Source organism: Pongo pygmaeus, chromosome 16 (genome assembly GCF_028885625.2).
Source record: "Pongo pygmaeus isolate AG05252 chromosome 16, NHGRI_mPonPyg2-v2.0_pri, whole genome shotgun sequence".
In the NCBI taxonomy this organism is placed as follows: Eukaryota; Metazoa; Chordata; class Mammalia; order Primates; family Hominidae; genus Pongo; species Pongo pygmaeus.
The window spans coordinates 103805650-103826206 of NC_072389.2; the positions used below are offsets into that span (position 1 = coordinate 103805650).

The 20557-nt window shown below is 38.5% G+C and overlaps 1 long non-coding RNA gene and 1 pseudogene across 2 annotated transcripts in view; both read right to left on the reverse strand.

Annotated features, from left to right (window-relative positions):
• Positions 1-20557, reverse strand: part of LOC129014518 (uncharacterized) — a 123198-nt gene that overhangs the window by 80964 nt on the left and 21677 nt on the right. The gene's annotated exons all lie outside the window — the stretch shown is intronic.
• LOC129014752 (U6 spliceosomal RNA) lies at positions 19445-19540 on the reverse strand (annotated as a pseudogene).

The following is a 20557-nucleotide window of genomic DNA, read 5'->3' on the forward strand; positions in this document are numbered from 1 at the left end:
CTGTAGTATTTTGCTACATGCATAGAATGTGTAATTATCAAATCAGGATATTTAGGATATTGATAACCCTAAGTATTTATCATTTCTATTTGTTGGAAACATTTCAAGTTGTTCCTTCTGGCTATTTTGAAATTTACAATACATTGTTGTTAACTATAGTCACCTCACTCTGCTATTGAACGTTAAAACTTATTCCTTCTATCTAACTGTGTATTTGTATTCATTGATCTCTTCATTCGCCAAACCCCTCCCGCATACATACTCTCTCCAGCCTCTGGTAACTATCATTCTATTCTACCTCAATGAGATCAAGTTTTTAACTTGCACTTACGAGCAAGAACTTGCGATATTTATCTTCCTGTCCCTGGCTTATTTCACTTAACAAACTAACCTCCAGTTTCATCCATGTTGCTGCAAATGACAGGATTTTATTCTTTTTATAGCAAACAGTATTCATTTTGTGTGTGTGTGTGTGTGTGTGTGTGTGTGTGTGTGTGTGTGTGTGTGTGTGTGTGTGTGTATATATATACAGCATTTTCTTTTTCTATTCATTTGCTCATGGACACTTAGGTTGATTCCATACCTTTGCTACTGTGAATAGTGCTACAACAAACATGGGGCTCCAGGTACATGTTTGATGTATGGATTTTTGTTTTTTGATAAATAATAGTGGGATTGCTGGATCATATAGTAGTTCTACTTTTCGATTTTTGAGAAAACTCCATGCTGTTTTCCATAATGACTATACGAATTTACATCATCCTCCAACAGTGTATAACCATTCCGTTTTCTCCACATCCTTGCCAACATCTGTGATTTTGTGTCTTTATAATAACCATTCTAACAGGGTAAGGTGATATCTCATTGTGGTTTTGATTTCCATTTCTCTTGATGATTAGTGATGGTGAGCATTTTTTCATATACCTGTTGGCCATTTGTATGTCTTCTTTTGAGAAATGTCTACTCATGTCCTTTGCCCATTTTTTAATGGGATTATTTAGTTTTTTGCTGTTGTTTGAGTTCCTCATATATCTGGATATTAGTCCCTTGTTCATCGAATAGTTTGCAAATATTTCCCCCATTCGACAAATTGTCTCTTCACTGTATTGATTGCTTCCTTTACTGTGCAGAAGCTTTTTAGTTTAATATAGTCCAGTTTGTCTTAGTGTGTTATTGTTGTCTGTACTCTTGAGGTCTTAGCCATAAAATCTTTGCTAAAACCAATGTCCTGGAGGGTTTCACTTATGTTTTCTTCTAGTAGTTTTATGTGTTTGACTCTTACATTTAAGTTCTTAATCCATTTGCAGTCAATTTTTGTAAATGGTGAGAGAGAGCATAATTTCATTCCTCCACATATGTATGTCTAGTTTTCTTGGCACCATTTAGTGAAGGGGGTGTTCTTTACCCACTGTATGTTCTTGGCACCTTCTTCAAAAATCAGTTGGCTGTAAATACATGAATTTATTTCTGAGTTCTCTGTTCTCTTCCATTGGTCTATGTATCTATTTGTATACTAATGCCATACTGTTTTGGTTACTATAACCTTGTAATATATTCTGAAGTCATGCAGTGTGATGCCTCCTGGTTTGTTCTTTTTGTTCAGTATTGTCTTGGTTATTTGGATTCCCTTTTTTTGTTTGGTGGTTTTCTGTCATTGTAACATTTGAATACTTTCTCTTCTTCATTTGTATGTTTACTCCACCAGTGAGTTTTACACATCGTGTGTTTTCACAAGGGTAGATATTGTCCTTTCACACTTCCAGGTATAGGACTCCCTTAAGCATTTCTTCTAGGCTTGGCCTAGTGATAATGAATTCCCTCAGCTTTTGCTTGTCTGGGAAGGAATTTATTTCTCCTTCATTGATGAAGGGTAACTTTTTTGGGTATAGTGTTCTTGTCAAATGGTTGTTGTCTTTCAGCACTTTGAATATGTCATACAATTCTCACCAGGCTGGTAAGGTTTCTGCTGAGAAATCTGCTGCTTGTCTGATGAATTTTCCCTTATATGTGAATAGATGCTGGTTTCTTGCTACTTTCAGGATTCTCTTTGTCTTTAACTTTTGACAATTTGACTATCATGTGCCATGGAGAAAACTTCTTAGGGTTGTATCTATTTGAGAGTTTGAGCTTCCTGTATCTGGATGTCTAAATCTTTTGCCAGACTTGGGAAGTTTTCAGCTGTTATTTCATTAAATAGATTTTCTATGCCTTTGGCTTTCTCTTAATCTTCTGCAACACCCAAAGTTTGAATATTTGGTTGCTTGTGCCCCACCACACAGGTTATTTCTAAAGACCTGTCTTTAAGTTCTAAAATTCGTTCTTCTCCTTTAGCTCATCTATTGTTGAAATTCTCAAATGTATTTCTTATCTTATTCATTGAATTTTTCAGTTCCAGAATTTGTTTGTTTCTTTTTTTTTGTTCTGTTTTGTTTCTTTGTTTTGATAGCTGTCTTTTGGGTGAATTTCTCCTTAATATCTTATTGTATACTAAGACACTAATATCTAATTGTATACTAAGATATATTGATATCTTTAGTATACTAAGTATTATAATCTGTATTTGGACATTATTTGATTTCTTTCATCTGTGTGTAGTTTTTGTCATAAAAGTCTTGTATATGTTTTGGTATATTTACACATAAATATTTCATCTTTTTGTGATTTTAAATGGTATTGTATTTTTAGCTTTAGTTTTCACATGTTCATTTCTAGTATATCAAATTTTAAGTGATTTTTGTATGCATGTCTTGTATCTGGTGACCTTGCTGAAATCTTTTTACTTTTAGATTTTTGTAGATTTTTTGAAATTTTTTATGTAGATAATCATGTCATCTACAAAGAAGGACGGTTTTTACTCCTTTCATAATTGGTATGCCTTGTATTTTTTTTCTTGCTTAATTGCACTGGCTAGAATTGTAAATACTATATTGAATAAGATTCATGAGAGCAGATAACCTTGTCCTATTCCCAGTCTTAGGGAGAAAGCATATATTCTTTCACTATTAAGTATAACGTTTCCTTTAGGCTTTGTAAAAACTTTTTATCGATTCAGGAAGTACTCTGGTTCCTATTTTTTCTGAGAGTTTTTGTCATATATGAGTGTGAAATTTTGTCAAATAATTTTTCTTTATTCATTGATATAATCATGTGATTATTATTCATTAGCATATTAATATGGTGGATTACATTGACTGATTTTCAAATATTAAACCAGTTGAAACATTATTGAATATACTGCTTAACTTAATATTGCTAACATTTTATTAATGATTTTTGGGTCTATATTCATAAGGAACATTTGTAGTTTTGGGGGGTCTTTCGGATTTTGTTTGTTGTAGTTTTGTATGTGGGAGTTCTTTGTTGGTTGATTGTACTTTGTATGATTTTGATATCAGGGCAAGATTAGCTTTATAATGTGTATTAAATGTCTCCTCCTTTTGTATTTTCTGGAAGAGAATATATCAAATTGTTGTTAATTCTTCTGTAAACATTTGATAGAAATATTCAGTAAAGTTATGTGGGCCAGGAGATTTAGGTTGGGAGGTGCTTAAATTCATAATCCAATTTCCTTAGTAGTTACAGGATGATTCAAATTACTTAATATTGGATGAGTTGTGATAGTTTGTGTTTTTTAAAAGAATTGGTGATCCATTTCGTCTAAGTTGTCAAATTTACATATACAGAGTTGTTCGTAATAATTCCTTATACTTTTGATATCTGCAGATTCTGCAGCAATATGTCCTAATTTCTGATATTGGTAATCAGAAAATTCTAATATTTTCTTTTTATCTTTATCAGTCTTTGAGATCTGACAATTTAATGATCAAAGAAGCAGCTTTTTCTTTCAATTTTTCTGTTTTCAATTTTATTAATTTCTACTCTTATTATGTTTGCTATTATGCTTATTCTTTATTATTTCTTTATGATTCTTTATTCTTTATACTCTTCTTTTCCTAAGTTGTTGAGGTAGGAGTCTAAATTGTTGATTTGAAATGTTTCCTCTTTTCTAACGTAGGCAATTAGTGCTATAAATTTACCTTTCAGCATGCTTTATCAGTATCTCACAAATTTTGATATTTTATATTTTAATTTTTCTTCCATCTAGTGTAAATTTTATTTCCCTAGAGACGTCCTTTTTGTTTCATGGGTTCTTTAGATATATTCTTTATTATCATTTGTTTGGATATTTTCCTATCTTTCTGTTTATTGGTTTCCAGTTTGACTGCATTGTGATCAAAGAACACACTTTGTGTGATTTTGTGTCTCCTTAATTTGTTGAGGTTTTATAACCCAGGATATCTGCCAACTTGGAACAAGTTCTGTGGGTGCTTTAAAAAGAATGTGTTGAGTTTTTCTTCAGTTTTTGTTTTGCATATTTCAAAGCTCTGTTGGTTGGTGCATACACATTTACAATTACTATGTCTTCCTAGTGACTTGACTTTTTACCATTCTGTAAGGTTCCTCTCTTCTCTGGTAATTTTGTTTTCTCTGAAGTCTACTTTACCTGACATGAATAAAGCCATTTCTTTTTTTCTTTGACTTCTTACATGATATATCTTTTTAATCTTTTTTACTTTCAATTTGCCTATGTCATATTTGAAATAACCAGGTCTTTCCCCCAACATTAGGGATTACAATTTAACATGAGATTTGGATGGGGACACACAGCCAAACCATATCATTATTCCCCTGGCCCCTCCCAAATCTCATGTCCTTCTCACATTTCAAAACACAATCATGCCTTCCCAACAGTCCCCCAAACTCTTAACTCAAAAGTCCAAGTCCAAAGTCTTATCAAGACAAGGCAAGCCCCTTCCACCTATGAGCATGTAAAATAAAAAACAAGTTAGTTACTTCCAAGATACAGTGAGGGTACAGGCATTGGATAGATGTTCCCACTCCAAAAATGGGGCTACAGCCCCCATGTAAGTCCAAAACCCAGCAGGGAAGTCATTAAATCTTAAAACCACAAAATAATTTCCTTTGACTTCATGTCTCACATCCAGGTCACACTGATGCAAGGGGTAGGCCCCCAAGGCCTTGGGAAGCTCCAACCCATGGCTCTACAAGGTACAGCCCCTGAAGCTGCTTTCAAGGACTGGCATTGAATGCCTACAGCTTTTCCAGGTGTGTGGTGCAAGCTGTCAGTATCTCTACTAATCTGGGGTCTGGAGCATGGTGGCCCTCTTCTCAAAGCTCCACTAGGCAGTGCCCCAGTAGAGGTTATCCATGAGGACTCCACCCCTGCATCAGACTTCTGCCTTGACTTCCAGGTGTTTCCATACATTCTCTGAAATCTAGGCAGAGGCTTCCAAACCTCAACTCTTGCTCTCTGTGCACCTGCAGGCTTAGCACCATGTTGAAGCCACCAAGATTTGGGGCTTGCACCTTCTGAAGCAATGGCCCAAGCTGTACCTTGACCCCTTTTAGTCACAGCTGGAGCTGGAGCAGCCATGATGCAAGATGCCAAGTCCCGAGGCTGCACAAAGCAACTGAGGCCTGCCTGCTTCTAATAGCATACACTCATGTGCATGAAGAGATTATCTGAAACTGCCACTTAAATTTTAAAGGGAAGCAGAGCATAAAAGTTTGAAAAATTTGCAGCCTTCCTATGTGGTTGAAAAGAAAACTCCATTTTCTGGGGGAGAAATTAATGCCTGCTGCAGAAATTTGCATAAGAGGAGCCAAATGTTAATAGCCAAGACAACAGGGAAAATGCCTCCAAGTCATTTCAGAGATCTTTGCAGCAGCCTCTCCCATCATAGGCCTGGGTCTAAGAGGGAAAAATGTGTTTTTTTTTGTATAGCCAAGCCTCATCTGGAATGCTTTGCTGCTTAGAAATTTCTTCCACTAGATACCCTAAATCATCTCTCTCAAGTTCAAAGTTCCACAGATCTCTAGAGTGAGGCGCAATGCCACCAATCTCTTTCTTTGCTAAGGTATAGTGGGACTGATCTTTATTCCTTTTCCCAAAAAGCTCCTCATCTCCACCTGAGACCTCCTTAGCCTGGACTTCACTGTCCATATCACCATAGCATTTTGGAGACAATCTTTCAACAAGTCTCTAGGAAGTTTCAAACTTTCCCTCATCTTCCTGTCTTCTTCTGAGCCTGCCAAACTGTTCCAACCTCTGCCTGTTACCCAGTTCCAAAGCTGCTTCCACATTTTCAGGTAACTTTATAGCAATGGCCCACTTCTCTGGTACCAATTTTTTGTATTAGTTCATTCTCACACTGCTATAAAGAACTACCCGAAAAACTGGGTAATTTATAAAGAAAAGAGGTTTAATTAGCTCACGGGCCCTCCTTCTCTGATCCTTCCTAGGCTTCCATAACCTAAATGTTTGATCTTTTGAGACAATATCCACAGGTCCAAGGGGCTCTGTTTGTTTTCTCAATTGCTTTTTCTCTATGGGTTACATTGGATAGTTTTGATTGTTCTATCTTCCAGTTCACTGATTCCTCTTTCCCCTCTGTTCTGCCATTGATCTCATCCACGGATATGCTTACTTTAGCTTTTGCACTTTTCATTGCTATAATTTTCATTAGGTTTTTTATATCTTCTACTTATTTGCCAAGTCTCCTTTACCTATTTTAAAGATGTTCATAATTGCTCATTGAAATCATGGCTGCTTAAAAATCTTCATTAGAAAAAAATGTTAGATATTTCTAACATCTTTGTCATCTCAATGTTAGCATTTATTGATTGCCCTTTTTCATTTGGTTCAAGATACTTCTAATTATTGACAAAAAATGCAATTTTTATTGAAACCTGGGTATTTCATATTATGTTCTGAAATGATTTGATTTAAATTTTCTGCTTTATATGGCTCTCTTTGACACCACTCTGTCAAGGGAAGGGTTACTGCCACCTTGTTACTGCTAGGTAGGAGTAGAAGTACAGGTTCTCCACTTTGTCTCCATGACACTCAAGGCAGAGACACTCCTCACTACTGACAAGTGGAAACAGAAGTTCTGTCTCTCCCCAGGGTCTCCACTGACATTGTGTTGGGTGAGAGCTTGTTTCCAGTGAGAATGAAGGTCCTGGCTTGCTATTTGGCCTTTTCTGATGCCACCATGGTGAGGTTGTTGGGCAATCAATCTAATTACACCCTCATGAGAGTGAAAGTCTAAGCTCCCCATCCAGACTTTGCTGGAGTGGTTAAGAGTAAAGCCATTGTTTTTGCTTGGTGTTTGGGTGGGGTAGAGTGTTTGTTGCCCAAAACATTTTTGTGTTGCTAGGTCGCCCTGTTTCTGGTCCTTTGGTTAAAAACAGAAACGTTTTCTTGGAACTATTTTATCTGTGCCTAATGGTGCCCCCAGGTTACCAGCTTTTTCAGTTACAATTAAAGGGCATATAAGGCAAAAAGAACATCCAATAAACTCACCACCGTGTCATTCCTCAGGTGCTAAAGCCACTTTTCAGAGTCATCTTATGCTTGTTTTATATATAACATCCAAGGTACTTAATATATTTATGGCGGAAGAAGAAAAGTACATCTACTCCATCTTCTCCTGTATCATTTATCATTGGAAAATCCTTGAAAATGAGACCTGAGGAGATTTTGACATTTATATGAACTCATTTTGTTTTACGTAAGTAAGAAGCTAGAGAGAGGTTGCAAGTTTATCCAAATTACACAGCTGGTCACTGCTGGATTTGTTGCTAGAAGCCAGGTGACCTGATGTTTAGCCAGAATTCTGTTATCTTTAAGTCACACCCTGAGATAGCTCTTCACCACTATACATGTTTCTGATATGACCAAAACCTCTGTGCTGACCTCAGCAACTCCAATGAAGTCAGACTAAGGTGATTTGACTTCGTGGTACCAAGCTCTTAAAGCATCCAAGCCAAGCAAAAGCCTGTCTACACTCAGCCTTAGGTGTTCTTGGGGAGAGTCTTAGGTTGGAAGACCCCTGGAGGGGAGAAAAAGGAAGCAATGATTATTTTTTTCAGAACAAGAGAAAAATCACTTCAATGCGCCCTGTGCCTCCACCAGTTCTAAGGGTCTACCAGTTGGTGATTACTTTAATGGTCATAGATGCCAAAGGCAGAAAATTCAACAGATCCTTCTAGCCTTGTAGAGATATTAGGCAAACTTTTTTCATTAAATTTCTATTCTCTGCTTTGGTCAGAGTTTTCAATATTTCAGTGAAACCATCTTAGCTATTTTCAGACAGACAAACCACAAGCCCAAACCACAGAAGATGTGGGAAATGTTACAAGGGTGTGTCTCTTAATAGCCCTTCCTAAAATTAGCAAGGGCTCTTGTTGGAGTGACCATTTAAAATTATTTCTTCATTAATCCAAACAAAATGGCAATGTCGAAACTTTTAAAGATGCAAAGTTGCTGTCCCCAAAGTAGGAGTTTCAGAGGACCAAAGCAAAAATACAAAGATTAGTTGTTCTTTCTGTACTTTACAGTTATTCTGACTCAAGGAATCATAGAGTTGTAAGGGTCAGGGGAGCCTTTTAATCCCCAACCTAGGGGTAAGGAAGGTGCAGGAGCACACACCGTTATGGCATGTGCAATGACTCCTCCCAATTACAGTGAGGTGTTAATTTCTTTTTGCCCTTCCTGTCCCTCCCTTAGTCCAGCAAATAACGAGCCAATGCCCACAGCTCTTAGTCCAGCAGATAACCAGCCACAGCTTGGGCAAAGCAAAGGTATAGCCCTTCTGCAGTGGTTCCTGGCAATTTTTCCCTAGGGATTGGAGAGTGATTCAGAAATAGCAGTGTCTTGACCTGAAACATAAAAAAACAGATTTCCATGAAGCTGGTCCAGGACCAGTGGTGGGGGTGGCCAGGATATGAGGAACAGAAACCCCTTTGTTCTCTAAACACCAGGCAAGAGAAAGGGTGACTGAGGGTTTTCTGGGCACACAGGGTCCCAGGCACCTCAGAAAAGTCCCAGTGTTCCAAGCATGGCTTGGAATAACAGAAGCTCTGGACTGGAAGGTACTTTGTACACCTGGATGACAAATCATTCCCTTATCCTCTGATTCCAGAGACCTGGTGCCATTTTGGAAGGGGTAGTCCTACAAAGGATGGTTGGATGAGGGATTAGCATAGAAATTGCTATTTTAGAAAAGGCAGTGGTGTTTGTTACTTCTCCCGAGTTTGTGGCCTGTAATTTATACCACAGAGGACATCATAGCATACTCCCATTAATCCTGACAGCATCCTGTGATGAGAAAAGTCAGATTCACAGAAGTTACATGATTCCCCTGAGGTCCCATGATCAGTCTGCAGAAGAATGGGATCTGCAACAAAATCAGACTCAAACCTACATGTTTTGCTCCACTCAAGTACCTTACTAAGGGGCACTTAGTTTTTGCCAAGTTTAATCATTAGTTCTTGGAGAGCACCATGGATGCAGACATGTCCAAGGGACATGGGCAAAGAAACTCACTAGGTTTTTCCCTTTGCTCCTCTAAGAAATAGCTGCTTCTCCCAAGCCCCTGCTCCTTTGTACTGGATGAGAAGAGGGATGGTGTCTCTTTAACAATCTGCTCATTGCCTCAGCTCATTTCAACTCATATGCATTTGCATGTGAAAATTACCTTCCTCAGCTCCCAAACTGATGTTTGCATGTGCAAGGCGAGAGGCTCCTTTCTTTGAAGCTTGAGAAGACATTGGTATAAAAAATAATTATTATTTCCATTCTGATGCTCACCCTCTGGCTTCTTGTACCTCACACATCAGAGCACGCCGACAAGAAACCACACACCCCAACAAACATTTATTTTAAGTATGGGGTCTAAGAGAGAAGCAGGTATTGCTTACCTCGAATTTAGTCTGACAAAACCTATATTCTACAACTGAATCTCTCATGTTTTCTTGTTTTGTGTCACTTTCTGATATCAGCGGTAATTTGATTTCATTTTTACAGAACCATTTTATCAAGAGGTGGTAGGATTCATCTTTTTCTCTGTAGATTGAAATAAAAATAAGGCACGAGGTACAGGAAGAACTTGGCTAAAGTCACTAACACCATAATCTGCTGACTGATGCAGGCGCAGAAGGCTGCTTCCTCCAGGTGCCAGAACATTCATTCAGAAGCCACTCTGGACCCCACAAGCTCCTGAGAGGTCCCAGCCTCTGCCTCCCCAACAGCGGGACCCCAGACCCTACCATTTGGCTGAACAGCATCCTGAAGCTTTGTTTTCCTCCCTGGTAACTAGCCAGCTACTAGCATCCTCCTTTCCAAGACCTGGCTCTCACAACCTGGCTCTCTTGACCCACAAATTGCTCTGGATTTCACCCAGGCAAACAGAAAGGCAGGGACTAATTTGCTAGCACCACCTGCCTATGGTGATGATAACGAAGTTGATGACTCAATCACGTTAACAGGCCCTCACTTTTGGTTTTACAAAAATGGCTTTTAACCACAGTACTCATTTTCAGATTTAATTCTAACAACAGTCACTGGGTAGACATGGCTATCCTCGTTGGAAATATGGAAAACCAAGGCTCAAAGAGTAATTTTTTCAAGATTCACAGCCAGTAAGGTGTAAAGACATAATCTTGGCAAACTCCCGAGGATAATGCAACTAGGGGAAGCAAGGAGTGTTCATACATTCACCCCACACACCATGCCTTCCCAAAGCAGGTCCAGAGGGTATTGAAGGCCCCATCCCTCCTCCCTTTCTGCCCAAGTCTCTGAAAATCATGAGGTACCAAAGAAAGGAGAATGAGCAGCTCTAGAGATGGAGACAGCACCGAGGCTAAACAAGGGATCATCTGTTTATCACATCACATGTGGCTTCATCACTTTTCTACCTTCTTTAAACTCCTTCTTTTGACTGGAGAGGCTGAGAGCCACAGCCCAGAGGGGTCTTTGCCTTGAACAAGGCTCTAAACATCCAGACCATGTAGCCAACAGCCCCTTGGCCACATTAAAATAATTAACTGGGAGGCCATTAGACTAAGGCAGCTCCAGCACCCTGGGTTCCTACATGAGCAAACCAAAACCGAATTCAGTGTAAATGTAAATGGTAAAACTAACCTTAAGCTTAACCACTCAGAAACTGCCAAGCAACCTCTCACTAGGGAATTTCCACTGGAATAATCCAAATAAGGCTATGGCTCCACATTAATCAATCAATAATTTTCTTTGACTCACTTCCAGGTTCACCCTGTAAAAGTCTTCCCCTCATACTCCTTCAGCAGAGCCCCCAAACACTTGCAGTTTGGAGCTGCCCAATTAATGAGTCAGTCTGCTCAAATAAAGTCTTTAAATTTTAATGTGCCTCAGTTTATCTTTTAAAGGCTACCAAGAGGAAGTGGGGAAGAATCAGTCTCTGCATAGAAGCAACACTCTTCAACAGGCATCCAACAGCAGCAACTGGGCACCTGTCAGACAAAAGCACTATGAGCTGTGTGGGACTCCAGAAACTAAGAGCAGCACAGAACACTAGTGATGCTGTGGGTCCCCCTAGAAGCATTTCCGCAAGAGGAGCTTCACTGGACTCTCACTGAATGCCTCCGAGAAGTCTGTTGAGCAGAAACAATTACCCCCAATTAATACATGAAAAAAACTGGGGCTCAGGGAGTTTACATAAATAGGTAGGTAGATATACTTCATTCAGTATTCTCTGCAGGACAGGCATTACAGTGTCCATTTCCATGAATAATCTTTCAATCCTCACAACAGTCCTGTGGTGTGCACCTTAAAGAGGAAAAACTCAGAGGTTTGGAGAGATTATGTGATGTTCCCAAGGTCATTAAGCCAACAGTGGGATGGGGTCCCACACTCAGGTCTTCTGGCCTCAAGTCCAGAGCTGTGTCTACAACTCAGCAAAGGCCAAATTTTATCCCCAAGCCTCCTAGAGACCCCTAGGTAGTCACTAACACAGCATATATCCTTTATAGGCTTGTCAGAGCCCCTAGATAGACACAATGACACATGTTAAGTGGCATGCTTCAAAGAAGGAAAATATGAGTCTGCATGTTAATTTGGGAAAGCCTATTCCCAGTAAATAAGTGTTTAGGGCCTGGACTTCAGGGAGTTTCCAGGATGGATGGTACATAGAAATAGGCAGGGGTGGGAGGTCAGACTTTCCCTAGAGTTGAATTTTTTCTTGAATATTTTGGTCCAATTTATGGTAAATTCTGCTTATACACAAGGCCTTCTGAAGTGGATTTTAATCTCTCAAAATAATCTGGAGTTAGAGCATGCAGCAGCAACTGCCTTATAAACTGCAGAGCAAGTGAAAGATGATAGCTATAATATAACCGTTTCATTCAGCATAATAGGAAATAAAGTGGAATGGGTGATTGGAGCAGATACGGCACAGAGCAAGTACCAAGCATTACTCACACTCTTGAAATGATCACAATTACATGCATCTCCTCATGTCTATGGGCAAAATAACCCATGAAAGAAAATCTGCTGAATGTGAAGTGGGGGGAACAGGAGGTTTTTAGGAGGAGAACAGGATTCATTACACTCTACATCTTAAAGACACAAATCCACTTGACCAAGGGATGTCTGTGCATTAGCTCCAGTGCACCTCAGAATCCCTGGAGGATGACACAGCACTTCACAACTGAGCCATGGGATGACAGGCTGGTTTGGATCTCTGTCCTGGACAAGAGAGCCTGCTGCACCCAGGCTGGTTAAAGCAGTAATCCTGGAGATGCCAGTGGGAACTCCCACAAGGCCTCTGATTTCTTTACTCTTTATACTGAGAATGGGTATGACTGAGTTACCTAAATGAGGTTTCTTCTTGGAAGATGCAGCATCTGCTTTGAGTGTGGCTGCTGTAAAAGTGTAGATTTCCCAATCCACTCAATGCCTCCCGTTTCGCAGGTAGGGGTCACAATCCCTCCATGAAACTGCCTGCAAGCCCTAACCTCCTGCAGCCACTGTAAAGTGCAGCATCACATACTCTGGTCAAGGAAGGGCTCTGTTCGGAGACAACTGCTATATTGCATCTATGGTCGCATCAGAGAAGTCTCTAAATTTCCAGCAGTCCTAAAGAGCAGATGATAAGGTCACAGAAGACAGTGACTCAAGGCCAACGTCATGCAAGTCGCAGATCTTCCCTACCCTGCAGCCCGAGCTCTGGGCTTATCCCCAGAAGTCTCACCTCTTATAAGCTTTACCTGGAGCCTAAAATCATGAGAAGCCTCAGGCTTCCTGGATAAAGACCAAGAGAGCATGCCAAAGGGGACACCGTTTCTCTAAACCCAACCTGTGAAGGAAGACCTGGGATAAATTACTTGACCCTCTGCTAAGGAAATATGCCAAGTGGGGGGATATCTGTCACCTTCCAACTTAAAGCCCTTCAGAATCTGTCTGCCACCTTGGGTATGCAGTGCACACCCCACCAAGCACCAACCCCAAGGGTGCTCCACTTCCAAAAGGCTCTGTGGTTCAACTTGTTTTGAGATGCACTCCCAGGTCCAACCTCCTCCTGGAGACTCAGTGCATGCAAGCATTGTAAAGGCTCTGAGAAGTCACAAAGTACATAAATCCACTCCTCTTGCAAACTCCTTTTGATTTGAGCATCCCGTCATCAATTTTGCAGAGCACGGTGAGCTAATTTATTGACAGAATCTGATACATTTCCATGCTGGTGGAAGAGTCAAATAAAAGAGAGCTCTGTTCCCCATCTTAGGCCATTGTGTTGCAGACATGGGACTTCCTTTGTGTCTAAGGTCAAGTTCAAATATCTTTGCATTTAAAAAAATTAACTGGCACAAGAAGTAGAATGGGGCTCTAGAGTTTGAAGGAAGTAGACTTAAGCATCAAGCCCTAATGAGAAGAGATTTTTTCGAACAAGAGGAGGCCTCTAGCTTGGAGTTTGGAGTTTCTGTCTTGAGAAGGGGCAGTCTCTGAGTGAGGGGATGGTGGACATACAGGTCCTGTGCACCTGCAGCTAAGCCTCAGGAAAGACTCAAATGGACAAGTCTGGCTGGAAATGGGGAAGCTACCCCGCCGCCACACACAAACACACACCACCACCACCATCAAAAGGGGCTATGCTGGCTTAGAAACTGAGCATGAGTGGAATTTAGTGTGCACCAATTACAGAAAGCCCTCCTCAAGCATTCCAATATGTGTCAATTCCCTGCAACCTTCCCACGGTGGGTGAGTAGGAGAACAATGCCCCTTAGATAATTGTGCTTAAATTTTCTACCTCACAAGTGCACGGTAGTTCAGTCAGATTTAATTAGTTTTGCAGAAACAGAGTAATAAGACTTTCCTTACACTTGAGTCTCACTGTGACTGATTATTCAAACTGCACCCCAGAAGTTACACATACCAACACTCCATGGAACTTGTTTTCTGCATATTACTCATTAGGAAATGCTTGAGAGGTTTGACTTTGTACTTTTCCCCAAATCTTTACCTCCTTTCCGTCCCTCTGTAAATAAGTTGAGGAAAAACGTTATTCTAGTGATTAAATAAATATGACCTCAGATAGAGCTGAATGTCAACATTCTTTCAAACATCTGGACCAAAAGTAAAAACCTGATTTAGCCTTTTTCATTTCACATTTTGGAATACTTGGATATTTGACCTCTCACACAGCCAGCCAAATTTTCTTCCATTAATTTCTTCACTACTTTGACCTGAAGGAAAATTTTTGAATCTATTCACCCTGTTTTATGAAAGTAAATTACCATGAATTGAGTTTTTAAAATAATCTTAGGATTATTTAAAGTCCTAGAAAAAAATGTTCATGATATATTGATAAGCAAAATGTAAGTCGACAAACAGAATGCTCCACATATACAGTCATGTTCTATAAAGTTGCTGCCAACACTGAATTAGCAAATATTGAACAACTGCTCCTAAAGGAAACAAAGGATTAGGTTCCTGTGAGCCTCTGGCACAATATTTTTGTTAATTGATTAATGCATAATCTTTGTTTCTTGTATTTCTCCTTAAAGAAGCCTTATTTAGTATACATTATTGCTTCACTAACTGGAGCTCACTACTGACAGCACTGTAACTTACTTAGGTCTGAAGGAAACTTATCTAATACACATGACTTTCTCTGTGCAGTACACTACAGCCATCCTGAGTGCAGGAACACTAGACAGCACTTCAGCACTACTCTTAGGGGCCATTTCAAAAGGCAAGATCACCAGCAAAAACACAGAAATGCAAAATATGTGGCACTAAACAGACAATGAAAAGCACATTTGTTAACAATATGAGAGCTCCAACAGTAAGGCAGCGCTTCTCTGTACTCAGCCTCAGCTGGGAATGTGGCCCTCAGAGAACTCAAACATTTTTCCTCTCTGCACATGTCTGTGAATGGCCATGACAATGGCATGAGTATTGATTTGGGGGCTACAAATAAATTTCAATAAGTGAATTTGCAAATACAGAATCCACAAATAATGAGAAACAACAGTACTATTTTTATAATCATAAAGAATGTTATTAAACTTAAAAAAAATCTTGGCCCTCATGGGATGACAAGAATAGTGATTGTAGTATACACGTATTCAGTGTGTTCTGAGCAGCACAATCCAAATCTCTCTCCTTGAATTAGGCACAATTGCTCCATTTTGCTGATGACGAACACAATTGGATCTTCCCTTCTGATCCTACCCTTTTCCATTGATCCTATCGACATCACAAGAAACAAATGTGGCCCCATTTTCTTTTACCATAAATTTATGATTATAAGACACTCCCCCATTTTCCCAATGTGATAATTTTAATATAGGATCCTTAAATGATGCAAATAAGCTTGTAATATTTTAGACCAAGTAGCCAAACAATGTGGTTGCACATAATTTTAACCTTACAAATCACAGAATAAGGTGTTATTTTTAAAAGATTGCTTTTTTTTTTTGCTAAGTATTTCATAAGAGAATTTTATTCAAACTGCTCACGTATTTTAACATCCATTTCTCCAGCATCCTTGGAACCAGATTTTTAACCATTATATGCCACTTTGTATTTATGTCCACTTCCCTTCTAAGTTGCTATACACACTTTTAAAACATATAAATGGCACAATCACTCCAATTTTTATCCCAAGCTTCAAGTATCCATTGGCACATTAGGATAGTGCTATGCCTCAAATCTCCTGTGGCGATCTGACAAAATATTTCCTTTTAACGTGTCCTTCAAAAGCTAATCTACAATTAATGCCACTTGAAAAGCTGAAGTCTTCTTCCTAAGGATGATTACTACTCAAGTATTAATATTCTTTCCCACTCCCCCTCTTCCTCTCCCCATTCTACCTGGTGACCTATGAGAGTATCCTAAACTAGAATTGATTGAAATCATTTAAGGTTAAGTGTGTCTTCCTTACACAATTCATATTCTTCAAAGTAAAACAACTAAGATACTGTCCTATAATAGAAGATAATTTGTAAGGATTTGAATATTGGGCAACTCCTTCCTTTCGGAAAAATAATTCAAGGGAGGGGAGGAGGGACATCTTCCTTATATCTGGGCACATATTATAATTTTATTCCAAGAAACAAACAAAGCCTCTCCATGGGCCATGCACCCCTCCTAGAAAATCTGACCTCCTATTTCCCAAAGCTTGATGAACCATGCCTTTATCCATGTATCTGGTGGTGAGGAAAAGCTAGCAGGAAATTAGTACACAAGGCGATGGAACTGGATATTAGATTTTTGCCAGGTAATAGTTTGCAAATATTTTCTCTCATTTTGTGGGTTGTCTGTTTGCTCTGTTGATAGTTCCTTTTGCTGTGCAAAAGCTCTTTAGTTTATTAGGGCCCACTTGTCAATTTTTGGTCTCGTGGCAATTGCTTTTGAGGACTTAGTCAAATTCTTTGCAAGGCTATGTGCTGAATGGTATTCCCTGGATTTTCTTCTAGGATTTTTATTGTTTGAAGTCTTACATTTAAATCCTTGATTCATCTTGAGTTAATTTTTGTATATGGTGGTAAGTAGGGATCCAATTTTACTCTTTTTGGTTTCATATGAATTTTAGAATAGTTTTTTTCTAATTCTGTGAAGAATGACATTGGTAATTTGATAGCACTGAATCTGTAGATTGCTTGGGGCAGTATGGCCACTTTAACAATATTAATTCTTACAATATACAAGCATGGAATGTTTTCCCATTTGCTTGTGTCATCTCTGATTTCTTTCGGCAGTGTTTTGTAGTTCTCATTGTGGAGATTTCACCTTGATTAGATGTATTCTTTGGTATTTTATTTTTTGATGCTATTGTAAAAGGGACTGGGTTCTTAACTTGGCTCTCAGCTTGAACATTATAGATGGAGAGACATGCTACCAATTTTTGTACATTGACTTTGTATCCTGAAACCTTGATGAAGCCATTTATCAGGTCAAGGAATTTTTTGGATGAGTCCTTAGGGTTTTCTAGCTATAGAATTATATCATCAGCAAAGAGAGATAATTTGAAATCTTATTTTTCCTATTTGGACGCTTTTTATTTCTCTTGCCTGACTGCTCTGGCTAGGACTTCCAGTACTATGTTATTTAGGAGTGGTGAGAATGGGCATCTCTGGCTTATTTTTGTTCTTAAAGGGAGTGCATCCATCTTTTGCCTGTTCAGGATGATGTTGGCTATGGGTTTGTCATAGATGGCATGAGGTATGTTTCTTCAATGCCAAGTTTGTTGACGATTTTTATCATGAAGGGATGTTGGATTTTGTGGAAACTTTTCTGTGTCTATTGAGATAATCATATGGTTTTTGTTTTTAATTCTCTTTATGTTTGTGAGTCATATATATTTTCATATGTTGAACCAACCTTGCATCCCAGGAAGAAAGCCTACTTGATTGTGATAAAATAACTTTTTGGTGTGTTGGTGGATTCAGTTTGCTAGTATTTTGTTGAGGATTTATGCATCTATGTGCACCAGGAATATTGGCCTGTGGTTTTTTCATTGTGTCTTTGCATACAATCGGATAGGGAGGAGTTCCTCCTCCTCGATTTTTTGGAATAATTTCAGAATATTTGGTACCAGCAATTTTCCGTATGTCTGATAGAATACAGCTGTGAATGGTTCAGGGCTTTTTATGGTTCACTTCTGACGACTCTATTTTGGAATCTGACATTGGTCTGTTTGAGATTTTAATTTCTTCCTGATCCAATCTTGGGAAGTGTGTGTTTCCAGGAATTTGGCCATTCCTCTACATTTTCTAGTTTGTATGCATAGATGTGTTCATAATAGTCTCTGAGGACCTTTTGTATTTCTCTGGAATCGATTATAATCACTTTTGTCACCTCTGTGCTTATTTGTTTTTTGCAGTCTATCAAGCTTGCTTATTTTTTTAAAGAGCCAACCTTTGGTTTTATAAACCTTTTGTACAGAATTTTGGGTCTCAATTTCATTGTTCTGCTCTGATTTCAGTTATTTTCTTCTGCTAGCTTCGGGGTTAGTTTGCTCTTGCTTTTTGAGTTCCTCTAGGTGTGATGTTAGAGTGTTAATCTGAGATCTTTCTAACTTCTTAATGTAGGCATTTAGAACTATAAACTTTCCTCTTAATACTTCTTTTGTTGTATCCAGAGATTTTGCTATGTCATGTTTCTGTTTTCATTTATTTCAAATACTTTAGTTTCTGCCTTAATTTTGTTGTTTACCCAGAAGTCATTCAGGAGCAAGTTGCTTAATATCCTTGTAATTTTGTGGTTTTGAGAAATCTTCTTGGTCTCTTCTTCCTGGCATTGATTTCTACTTTTATTCCACTGTGGTCCAAAAGTATGGTTGGTATGATTCAGATTTTTTTAACATATTGAAATGCTTTATGGCTTAACATGTGGTTGATCTTAGAGTATGTTTTATGTGCAATTGAGAAGAATGTATATTCTGTAGTTGACGGATGGAGTGGTTGGTAGGTATCTATTAGGTCCAATTAGTCAAGTGTCAAATTTAAGTCTAGTATTTCTTTGTTAAGTTTTTTGCCTCAATGATGTGTTGAACACTGCAGTGGAGTGCTGAAGTCTCCCACTATTACTGTGTGGGCTATATAAGACTTTTCATTGGTCTGGAAGTACTTGCTTTATGAATCTGGGTGCTCCGATGTTGGGTATTTATATATGTAGGTTAGTTAAGTCTTTTTGAATTGAACCATTTATCATTACATAATGCCCTTCTTTGTCCTTTTTTTACTGTTGTTAAAGTCTGTTTTATCTGATATAAGAATAACGATCCCTGCTCTTTTTTCATTTGTGTGATAGATCTTTCTCTACCTCTTTACTTTGAGCCTATGGGCATTGTTACAAGTGAGATAGGTCTCTTGAAGATGGCAGATGAATGGGTCTTACCCTTTTTTTTTTAATCCAACTTGCCACTGTGTGCCTTTTAAGTGGAGCATTTAGACCATTTACATTGAAGGTTAATATTGATATGTGAGGTTTTGATCTTATTGTGGAGTTGTTAGCTGGTTACTTTGTAGTTTCTATTGTGTAGTTTCTTTTTAGGGTCTATGGACTACATAAGTTTCTTGTGTTAAAACCCATTTTTTAAAAAATATGGAATGCTTCATGAATTTGTCATCCTTGTACAGGGGCCATGCTAATCTCTGTATTGTTCCAATGAAAACCCATTTTGGAATGGCCAAAAAAATTACTATATGAACAGCCTCTCTAAAGAAGAGGTTCATATGGCAAATAAACCTACAAAGAGATGCTCAGAGTCATGAGGAAAATAATCAAAACCACAAGGAGATACCACTATATACATATTAGAATGCCTAATTTTTTTAAGTGACAATACTTAGAGCTGGTGAATACATGAAGCAACTGGAACTCTCCTAAATAGTACTTAGTATTGTTAGGGATGAAAAATGGTGCAGCTACTTTAGACAAGAGTTTGGTAGTTTTTATAAAAGTAAACCTCTACCTGCCATATGACCCAGCAATCCCACTCCTAGATATTTACACCAGAGAAGTAAAAACATACATTCACACAAAGATCTGAATGTTAATGCTCATACACACTTGATTTGGAATTGCCAACAATTAGAAATGACCCAAATGTTCCTCAACTGGTGAATGGATAAACAAATTTTGATATATCCATGCACTAAAATGTTACTAAAAGAAAAAAAACAGATAAGGATTTATGCTGAAACAATATGAGTGAATCTCAAAGCATGTTATGTGAAAGCAGCTAGATACAAAAGCCATCATGCTATCTGATGCCATTTATACAATCCGGAAAAAGTAAAACTATAAGGAGAGAAAACAGATAAGTGTTTATCAGAGGCTGGGAATGAAAAAAGGAGGCTGACTGCAAAGAGGCAAAAGGTAATTTTATAGGGGATTCAGTGGTTATAACACAATTGAAAATTTTACTGTATGTAAATGATTCCTCAATAAATCTGATATCTCAAGGTTACTATGGGCAGCATAGTAGGCTATCTAAACTGTTTATCAAACAGAGAAGAAAGAATAATGAAAAACTCATAACTTCCTGGAAACATATCTGGCCATCTCCCTTCAAAGATGCTAAAGTCTCTACAAGTTCAGACAAGGCCTTGGTTGAACTGTTTCTTATAGGGAAAGCATTTAATATCATCATCCACCCCAAATACTAAGTGATGATATTATATTTCCCTACTAGGGAGAGATATTTCA